Genomic DNA, 11,987 nt, shown 5'->3' with positions numbered 1-11,987 from the left:
AAAGAATATAGATATGCATATCTATCTATCTATGTCTATGTGTATAACCAAATCATCTGAGACTAACATAGTATTGTAAATCAATTATACCTCAAAAATTAAAAAAAAAAAAGCTAAACATTGGAAACTCAGTAATTAGGGGGGATTTTATCTGAATTACAGTGTAACATGCCATATTCAAGGTAGAAGACAAAAACAAGAAAGAAAAGATTGTTGTAACATTGGAAAGCCTTCAGATTTTAATTTTACCAGTATGCTTTTTGGTATTTTTACATCAAGACTGTATACTGTCACCCTGCTTATTTAACTTATATGCAGAATACATCATGTGAAATGCCCAGCTGGATGAAGCACAAGCTGGAATCAAGATTGCTGGGAGAAATATCAATAACTTCAGATACGCAGATGACACCACCCTTATGGCAGAAAGTGAAGAGGAACTAAAGAGCCTCTTGATGAAAGTGAAAGAGGAGAGTGAAAAAGTTGGCTTATAGATCAACAATCAGAAAACAAAGATCATGGTATCTGGTCCCATCACTTCATGGCAAATAGATGGGGAAACAATGAAAATGATGAGAGACTTTAATTTATTGGGCTCCAAAATCACTGCATATAGTGGTTGCAGCCATGAAATTAAAAGATGCTTGCTTCTTGGAAGAAAAGCCATGACCAACCTAGACAGCATATTAAAAAGCAGAGACATTACTTTACCAACAAAGGTCCATCTAGTCAAAGCTTTGGGGTTTCCGAATAGTCGTGTATGGATGTGATAGTTGGACTACAAAGAAAGCTGAGTGCCGAACTTTGGTTCGATGCTTTTGAACTGGTGTTGCAGAAGACTCTTGAGAGTCCCTTGGACTGCAAGGAGATTCAGCCAGTCAGTCCCAAAATCAGTCCTGAGCATTCATTGGAAGAACTGATGCTGAGTCTGAAACTCCAATACTTTGGCCACCTGTTGTGAAGAACCAACTCATTGGAAAAGACCCTGATGCTGGGAAAGATTGAAGGCTGGAGGATAAGGGGACAGAGGATGAGATGGTTGGATGACATCACCAACACAATGGACATGAATTTGAGTAGGCTCTGGGAGTTGGTGACGGACAGGGAAGCCTGGCGTGCTGCAGTCCATGGGGTCGCGAAGAGTCAGACACGACTGAGTGATTGAACTGGACTGATGATATATATGAATTGCTCCTTGATTTAAAGAAAAGTTTCTGAAAAAACATGATGTTTATAAAAGTACATGATAATAAAATCTTACTTATGGCCTAGTTGTATTTTAAAACATCCTATATATATATTTTTTTTCTATATAAAAATAAAACCCTCTTGCACTGAAAACAAATGATGAAAAACATCAGTTAACAAAGATTTTCTTATTCCTTCTTACATTTTTCTATTTTCCAATTTTGTAACAAGCTTTGATTATTTTTATAATTTAAAAAACAACAAAATTTACTTAAAAAGTCAACTCAAGGTCTCCCTTCTCTATAAAGTCTTTCCTTTAAAGTGTGTATGGTTCTATCCATTGTTTTCACATTGCTTTAAGTACAGATCTTTAAATCATTAGTCATATTGTATTTTGGTGTTTTGTGAGCATATCATATGCCTACAGACTCAATCTGTCACTCTAAAATCTTTAGCACCTAACATATTGTCTAATGTTGAAGATACGATGCTGTTGTTTAGTTGCTAAGTCTGACCTTTTTGAGACCACATGGACTATAGCCTGTCAGGCTCCTCTGTCCATGGAATTTCTCAGGCAAGAATACTGGAGTGGGTTGCCATTACCTACTCCAGAGTATCTTCCCCATGCAGGGGTTGAACTCACGTCTCCTGCATTGGCTGTGTTGTGCTGTCCTCAGTTGCTGAATCGTGTTTGACTCTTTGGGACCACATGGACTGTATCCCTCCAGGCTCCTCTGCCATGGAATTTTCCAGGCAAGAATACTGGAGTGGGTTGCCAGTACTACTCCAGGGGATATTCCCAACCCAGGAATTGAACTTTCATCTCTTAAGTCTCCTGCATTGGCCGTTGGATTCTTTACCACTGAGCTGCCTTGGAAGCTTGGAAGACATTTTAGTATAAAATAAATGAATGAATGTGTGAATGTTGAATATCATCTAACAAAAATCTTGTTGCCCAGCTCTTCCATTCTCCAATGATTGGCCTCATGCAGAAATCTTAAACAAGTATGTTTTCTTGTTCTATAATTATCCTTTTTTTTACTCAGAGGTATAAAATGAAAAATGAAGAATTTATAGCTCAAAAGGCACAGATATCCCAGATCCTGAAATGGTTATTAGTCAAAGGCTGTAATTATTAAAATGTATTTTTAAATATGTGAACACTAAATCATTTTGGAAAATATAATTTTTAATGGCTTAGGTTGCAAAAATTTAAAAATTAGACATTAATTTTTCAATATTGCTCAATGTCAGCAATTCTTTCAAAATTGTTCAAATATATCTCTGCCTTAATGGAAAATAAATGTGAATTCTTAATTTGAGGAAAATAATGTTTTTATAGGCATATATTATTGATTTTTAAGGCCTACAAGAGTGAACATTTTTATTTAAAAATAATTTGTTTTGTAAAAATAATTTATAATTAATGAGGACATTTCTTTATCAACTTCTTTTTGTTTCCATTGTCTTTTTTTATGTTTGAAAATATAAAAGTTTTCAAGCATAAAAGTTACTGACATATAGTCCTTAATCTCATTTGTTTCTCTACTTGTCATTGATGTTGGATACTGGACACCAGGTAAACTATCACAAAACAAAGAGCATTATTGACTGCTATGCAGAAACTAGTGTCATCTCCCTTAAAGACAAGTATGTGCATCACTTAGATATAGGGGGTAGGTTTTAAGAGAAATGCTCCTGACAGAAAGAATCATCAGACCGACAACAACAACAACAACCACAACAAAAGAGGAAGAGAAATCTAGACCGCAATAATTCAAATTCTTGAAAATCTTTAAAAGTAACTAAGACTGTTCCAGGACCAATATCTAGTTTTCTATTGTGTAGGGGACTTGTCTTCCAATATATCATTCATTTCAGGGTGCAGGATTATGGAAGGAGCTTATCCAAGAGTTTTAGTAAAGGAAGCTTATGTTTCTTGTTTAGGTAGCACTGAGAATTACTTATTCAATAAGACCTAATCACTAATTCCCTGCTACCTTTTAGAAACTACAGGTGCCAGGGATCACACTAACCATCTTAGATTAATTCATAACAGTATTTGATGTTTCATATAAATAATTGTGCAATATTTTTGTTGTTTAATCACTAAGTTGTGTCTGACTCTTTGTGACCCCATGGACTGTAGTCTGTCAGGCTTCTCTGTCCATGGAATTCCCAGGCAAGAATACTGGAGTGGGGTGCCATTTCCTCTTCCAAGGGATCTTCCCACCCAGGGATTGAACCCACGTCTCCTGCATTGGCAGGTGAATTCTTTACCACAGTCACCAGGGAAGCACTCATGTAATTTTTAGACAGCTTAAATAGAAGACCAAAATACCACTGTAATATTTCAATTTCCTGAAGGATGACAGAAAAGGAAAAATCGATGTGAAATATGCCTCTGAAAATATTTGACTCCATTGAATGACAAGCAATATTCCTATTGAGATGGAGTACCTTAAGCCAGCAATCATTATCAATAAACACACAGATGTTCTCTAAACAAGATAACTTGGTTTCTCTGTATAACTCTACAATTTCAAACCTAGTGATACAATTAAGACTATAAACTGTGTATTATACAGATTAATCTGAACATGTAATGACATAGAATAATCAGATCATTCAGATACTACTGTAGGCCAATAAGAAGGCCTGAGTCTTGAAGGCCGCTGACTGTCTGACTTTTTTTTTTAAGATTAATTAATTTATTTTGGCTGTGCTGGGTCTTCATTGCTGTGTGGGCTTTTCTCCAGTTGTGGTGAGTGTGTGTCGGTGGGGGGGGGGGGGGCGGTGGTGCCTACTCTCTAATTGTGGTGTGCCGGCTTCTCATTGCTGTGGTTTCTCTTGTTCTGGAGCACAATCTCTAGGACACATGGGCTTCAGCAGTTGCTGCTCGCGGGCTCTAGAGCACAGACTCAACAGTTGCAGCACACCAGCTTATTTCCTCTGCAGCATGTGGGACCTTCCAGGACTTGGGGATCGAACCCACATCTCCTACATTGGTAGGTAGATTCTTTACCATTGTGCCCCCAGGGAAGGCATTTTCTTGTTGTCAAGATATTCATTGCATTCTTCCTTCTGTAGAAGATTGATGAAATTTACTGTGATTGTGGGAATGTGATTAACCTAGGTGAAGAGACCATGGTCACATAAGAAACTTGATATAAACATATCAAAAACTGAATGAAAACCCAGCATATTTAAAGCAGTTCCGAGGTGGAAATATTAAATCCCTTCATCTTTTATAATTGTTAATTTGAAAATGACATTTCTTACAAGACAAAGTCATCTGAGCACTCATAATGAAAACATGCCAGAGATAAATCTTGCCTTTCTGAATAATTTAAAATGAAAAAAAAAAAAAGTGTTATTTCAAAGTAAATATGATGTTTCATTTGATGAAGAAGCAAATTAATTTTTTAAAGTCAAATAAAAGTTTTTCAAACCTTAATATTTTGTGCAGAGATTTTAATGTAATAGACAATTTCACCTTTTTAGTCACAATGTCATTGTTTGAAAAATGCATTATTTATCTTTTTCTAAGTTTTGATCAGGCTTTTGCTTCAACTCTAGCTTTGAAACTTTATTTATATTTATCTGATTGACCCTCTGGGGCTTCCCAGGTGGCACAGTGGTAAAAGAATCTACCTGCCAATGAAGGAGATGCAGGTTCGATCCCTGAGGCAGGAAGATCCCCTGGAAGAGGAAATGGCAGCCCACCTCAGTATTCTTGCCTGGGAAATCCCATGGACAGAGGAGCCTGACAGGCTACAATCCACGAGGTCTCAGGGAGTTGAACATGATTGAACCCGTGATCAGAACACAGCCCAGGAACTGACCCAATATTTGGTATATAATGGGGAATCTCAGAAATAGACAAGTTGTTTTGATGCTTTCTTTATACCTCTTAGAAAACGAGACACACAATGAATGGTGAGATTTTCAGGTAGGTATAATTTTATTTGTCCTTCTCTTAAACACTGTTTATCTTTTTTACTCAATTTTTTTGGTTGTTGTTGATTTACTCAGTAAACAAGCTATTGACTATCTTTGAGCAGAGCAATTTAATAAAGATTACTGAAGAAATCATAAAAATCAGAAAAGGTACCTTCTGAGTTGAAGCAGCTTTGCCTCCCAGAAGCAAAGTAAAGGAAATCAGATGAACTGAATAACCACTACATGTTACCTATAATGCCCAGCATTTTATATCCATGACCAATTTTCAGCCCGAGTTGCGGAAGAACAGATCTATGCTGGGGTGGAGTTGAGATTCAGATTTATCTTCATTTAGTTTATGGAGATGAGTAATCTTCTGTCCCAGCCCCTCCCCAAACAACTGGTTGTATCTGTTCATTTACATGAATAGATATATCACTGGAGGAAAAACACAAAACTAAACAAAAAACCCTGAAGGTGTGTTGTTAATTAGAATTCTGGCATATGCAGATATGTTTGGTAAAGTTGGGTGATTGTAGTAGTGATGGTAAGGGGCAAGGTACACATAGAAACTGTATTAAAATGTGGAAATACAGATTTCCCTGCTTGAAAGTTTGCTTTAAGTCAATGAAGAACTGGTTCATGGCAAACTTGATTCAGCCTGATGACATGAATATATGTTGGAGGAATTCATTTCTTAGCAATGATGGGGTCAAATGACTCCACACTGAGACTTCCACAGATTCATGTTTGTAGGGAGTAAGAGCCATTCAGCTTCTTACTTTTTAGGATAGCAGAGCTCTCAGGTACCATGAGGATTGAACTGAAACTCTTGGGTGGCAGAGAACCATGGTGATAGATGGGCAGAGTACAGACCTGAAGGCCACATTTATCCATGAGCTGGGAAAATTGTCTTGCAGAATTCATGGACCTGTTGGAGAAAATATGAGATCCTGGGAGCTAGAGGTCTAGAAGTTACCAATGGACCAGAACTTGATGAAATTTGCTTTTAAGTCTTTACCTGAGACCATATACCAAAAGCTCCTGAGGCAAAGGGGAATTCAGGCTACATAAATGCATGTAAATGTGTATTTTTTTTACTCTTCATCTTGTCCCAAAATGGTAGACTAGAAAATTACTAATGATAATACTTACTTTTTTAAGTACTAAAAATGAAGAAAGAGAAAATAAGTTGAGGCAGGGACGTGATTTAAAAAGACAAAGTACGTTAGAAGATTATGAAAAAAATAAAACACAAAATAAAGGCAGAGCTAGGATTTAAACTAACAGTTTTCTTTACTGTGAGTGTTCTTTACTATGAATTCCCTTAACATGTACTTCATAATTCAAACCAGTATATTGTGTCATTAAAATGCTGGGGTGTTAGACCACTTTAATATATGTGTGCAACACATATGTTGTTGTTGTTGCAATATGCAACACATATGCAATACATATAATATGTTGTTCTCTTGCTGATATAATCAAAGTAGATACAAGACAAACAAGGGAAAGAGCTCTGGACAATTTATGATTTATATTGTAAACAGACAGCAGATCTTTTAATAACAAGAATAATTTTAGACTGAACAAAAAATATTAGACCATTTAGTTTGGAGGAAAATAGTATAGAATAGAATTTAAAAAATCATAATCTATCAGTTTTTACAATAATTATAGTAGGAAAAAAGCAGTTTCTATATGATGATTACAGATTGGAGACAGTGCTATGTGGCTTTAAAAATAAGAAATACTCTGAGTTATACTCTAAACTGAAGTCAGATTGGACCTGTAGTATCATAAAAAGTGCATAAAACTTGCATTTGAACAGTTCTGGATCTGAATTGTACCAAGAAAACTACTTAAGTGATCTGATCCTCAGTTTTATCGCTTGTAAAATGGGCATAAGTATACTGTGCTCATTGGTGGATTGTAGTAAGAGTGAAATGAGATGATAAAATGGAAAACATCCAACTTTTCATAAATCATAGGGATTCAATACTAGGGTGAAATAAGTGTATCAAATTTAATCTTTGTATCATACATCTAATTCACTCTTTTTCTAACTAATCCTCATTGTCCACATACATGAATTTCATCTCAGATGGCACTCGTGGTAAAGAACCTGCCTGCCAATGCAGGAGGTCTAAGAGACAAGGGTTCAATCCATGCGCTGGGAAGGTCTCCTGGAGTAGGAAACGGCAGCCCACTCCAGTATTCTTGCCTGGAGAATCCCGTGGATAGAGGAGCCTGGCGGGCTATGCTCAATAGGGTAGAGCAGAGTTGGACACGACTAAAAAGACTTAGCATGCACATAAAAGAGGTCAGCAGAAAGGTTACATAGCATGTGATTCCATTTACATAACATTCTAGAAAAGCCAAAACCACACAGGCAGAGAAAGAGAAATAAATGGTTACCAGGAACTGACAGTGGGGGAGGGTTTAACAACAGTTTCACAGTTTGATTTTGCAGGGGTATGAAACTGTTCTTTATCTTGACTGTGGTGGAATTTACATGCTTTTCTTTATGTGTCAAAACTTACAGAGCTGTACTTTTAAGAGACTGATTTATTGTATATTATTATACTTTAATACAATTTTTGAAATTAAAAGATAAGAATAAAATAAAAATACCCAATTACTGTATATTTAACACTTGATGAAATCACCCACTAGAAGAGACTCACAGGTGTATTCAGCAAAAGAACATAATTGGTGCAGGTTTTGTTTGCAGACTTGGCACTTGAAACTACTCTTTGTAGTTGAAAGGCTCAGAGAAAGGGACATAAAGCATATTCACATATGAACCTTCCGAATGGGATCAAGATGACATGAAAGGGATGAAAGTAATAGCAATCATGAATAATACAAGGTGAGAGATTAAAATCATATTGGAGAAGGATGACAGTAAAGTACTGTTAAGGACTGGAGGAGGAATGTATCTACTGGTTGTGCACAAGGCTTCGAGAAATGAGATCGACCTGAAACAACAGTGAGTCAGCATTGTGAGTGTGCCCAGGATGGAGAGGTGCTGCTGAATACATCACTAAATGGAGATAATGGAAGCTGGGGTCACAAGTCCTGTGCAAACCTATTACAGGCACTTGTGCTGCTCATCAGAGAGAACAGATGGCCAAAGTATACTTTTTAAGCATTTGAAGGGTTAGACTGAACTGTTCTCTCCCTTTCTATCACAATGAAAAGCAAGCAGAAATAGCTCTAAATTATAGCCTAGATTATTCACTTTGGATATTTTTAAAGTGTAATCAGGGTGGTGATGCATAAAGAGAGGTAGAATAGTCCAGTTGGGTGTATGTGGTGGTGAGGGGGGTGTCAAGAGCTTAGGCTGATGAGTCAGAAAGGTGGATTGACATCCACTCTGCCAATTCATCACTGTTGTTATTGGACAAGTTTTGTAAAGATCCAACAAGATCTTAGAGTACTTAACACAGTGTGGGGCACAAGACAGGACATGAGAAGCTGTAGTTTTGGTGGACATGGGAATGTACCTCCCAGATCTTAGACTACAGAGAGGGAAACAATTTAGGGCCTTAGCTGGTGGCTGTGAAATCTCTTGCCATGTGAGTGCCAATAACTGATTGTGAAGCATTTCTGGGAGATGGAGCAGAGCGGGGTTGGGGTGGGGTGGCCCCCTTGGACAAGTTATTTAGACTTAAGCACTCCTTACCGAAAAGTCTGTTGATGAAAGTGAAAGAGGAGAGTGAAAAACTTAGCTTAAAACTCAACATTCATAAAACTAAGATCATGGCATCTGGTCCCATCACTTCATGGCAAATAGATGGGGAAACAATGGAAACAGTGAAAGACTTTATTTTTTGGGCTCCAAAATCACTGTAGATGGTGACTGCAGCCATAAATTAAAAGATGCTTGCTCCTTGGAAGAAAAGTTATGACCAACCTAGACAGCATATTAAAAAGCAGAGACATTACTTTGTCAACTAAGTTCCATCTAGTCAAAGATTTGGTTTTTCCAGTAGTCATGTACGGATGTGAGAGTTGGACTATAAAGAAAGCTGAGCACCAAAGAATTGATGCTTTTAAACTGTGGTGTTGGAGAAGACTCTTGAGAGTCCCTTGGATAGCAAGGAGATCCAGCCACTCCATCCTAAAGGAAATTAGTCCTGACTACTCATTGGAAGGACTGATGCTGAAGCTGAAACTCCAATACTTTGACCACCTGATGTGAAGAACTGACTCATTTGAAAAGATCCTGATTCTGGGGAAGATTGAAGGTAGGAAGAGAAGGGAACAACAGAGGATAAGATGGTTGGATGGCATCACCGACTCGATGGACATGAGTTTGAGTAAGCTCCGGAAATTCATGTTGGACAGAGAAGCCTGGTGTGCTGCAGCCCATGGGGTCGCAAAGAGTCGGACATGACTGAGCAACTGAACTGAATTGAATTGAACTCCTTACAGACTTGCTGCATTTTCCTTAAAGCTTCACTGCATTCTAAGATGCTTACACCCAAGCCTCCTTTCTTCCTTAACTTGGAATCAGAAATTCATTGTGATCTAATACTGTCTCAGCCTTTTTTCCTTTCACAGGTATTAGTATTTCCCCTAAGATTTTTTTGTACATTAGATTCAACCTTGACCTCTGCTTTGCAGAGGACCTTAACTAACACAGAAGCTATTTGCTACTATCATTGATATTAATATGTTATTTCTGCTGGCAGTAATTATTGAGCACAGGAATGTATGCTATGGTAATTCTGTAGAAAGCTTTAATGGGAATTTAAAAAAAAAAATAGTGAATGGATTAAACCAGAGTGTCTTTGAATAAGGTGGTCCCAAGAATGGGTTGACATACCCCAAAAAGTGATTAGTGGGAAAAAAAGGAGTTCAATTTATTATCTGTCTTCCATTTTCTTTTCTTGGCTATATTTCTTCTTTTTAGGCTAATCTTGAGCAATAATTTTTATCACATTTCTGATGCTTTTTATTTTCTTCTCAGTTAGTTCTTTTTAGCTTTAGTAAGATTTGATTTGAAAGAGAGAGAATAGGAGAGAAGAACCTGGATACTTATAGAATCACCAAAGTGGAAAGACCTGAGAACTTCCTGGATAATTGTTCCTTGAAGATTCTTTCCAGTCTTGTGATCTTAAGTCAAGTTTAGTTGTTGACCCAGGAATTAAAGATTAGTAGAAGTGGAAGGGGTCACATTGGGAGTTGTCTAAATCCCATGTGGTCTGACTCCAAAAGTTGAAGTCACTTCTAAAACACCATTTTCTGTTCTGTTTGTCACAAATGTCCACCACTTACTTGACCATCTATTCAACTATCATGCCTTTTCAATGATAAAGAAATTATGCTTAAAATCTTAAGAGGCCTTTTTCTAGGGCCTCTTAAAATCTCGACAGATGCAAAGAACAACTTCATTTGATCTCTGAAGATTGTAATCAGGTCACATTTTAGTATTTGTGTAGCAGTGTAAAGAGCCAGTTTCATTTATTAATTTGTGTATTCATTTAGCAAGTAATTTTAGTGCCTTATTATACTAGATTTCTTTCCCATTTCATTACTTCCATTTGTATTTCTTGGATCCTCTCCAGTTTTTTTTAGAATCTTTTAAATGATGACCAATATTAGACAGGCTACTATAGTAAGGATCTGACTTGCCAAAAGAATTAGATACTTAGTCTTTCATTTTAATATTTTATTACCACCTAAAATATTATATCACTTTCATTCCTCATATGCTACACACTGACCCTGACTCTATCCCAACCACTGAAAAAGTCGGTTCTGAGGTAACTTATCCAAACTGTTTTGCAATTTGTAGTACCAGCAGCTGACTAATTTATTCACATTATTTACTTCCTTTAATTTCTCATTTTAATTTCTTTAAAATCATAAAATGATATAAAATTAAAGTAAAAATCCAGACTCTAGCACTTGTTAGCTGTGTGCCTTGGACAAATTATTTAACTCCTCTGTTTCTTCATCTGGTATAATTTTACTTAAATGATAAGTATAACAGGAGGGAGGCAAAGACACACTAACACACAGGTGATATAAAGTAAGTCCTGAAAATGTTAGTATTTCTTGTATATGTGGCCAGTTAAGTACTTCATATACACTAAATTGCAAAGAGAGAAAGCTTAATTTGAGAGAGAATTTAGCTAAAGAAAATCTTCAGAAAAGCTCAGAAAGGGAACATCGTGTTAGCTCTCTTAGAGAAAGTACATTTGATGGTCTTAGAAGGATCAGATATCATATTCTTTTCATATTTGCTTTAATTTAGAGCAGGGCCACAAAGAAAATGTTTTTCCCCCATTTAGACAACTGAGAAAATATTCCAATACAGAGAAAATACGCATCTAATTTTCTAAAAAAGAGATATGTTTTTCATTAGACCAAGGGAGAAAAGACCAGTAGAGAAAAACTCAAAGAAGTTCTTAAATATATAAGAACTGAAAAACTTGTCACAAGGAACAACTTATTTTTTCTGAGTGGGCCAAGAACTATGATTTGCACAAGGAAGGGAACCAAAGAAAGAAACTTTCTCACCCCGAAATCCATTCAAAGTTGGAATCAGTTGCTTGAGGGTGCATTAGTTTCACATTTCAGAGGCTGAAAAATTACTTTGTTTTATACAGAATTCAAGCATTAAACGAGGGACTTATTAACCTGTATTTCTCAATGCAACCTATAATGCAAAGCAGGAAACTCCCTGAATGACCTTCTGGAGACCATCAAAACAAGGGCATGGAGGACTGGAGGAAGAGAGAATTTCCCTTTATTAACTACTGAGCTTTCAAAGAGATGAGATAGAAAGGAATAAATGGTAAATCATGTATTTCTGCCTTGCCAGTTTCTTTTCCCAGTTATCT

Source organism: Dama dama, chromosome 8 (genome assembly GCF_033118175.1).
Source record: "Dama dama isolate Ldn47 chromosome 8, ASM3311817v1, whole genome shotgun sequence".
Lineage (NCBI taxonomy): Eukaryota > Metazoa > Chordata > Mammalia > Artiodactyla > Cervidae > Dama > Dama dama.
This window is presented reverse-complemented; position numbering follows the sequence as displayed.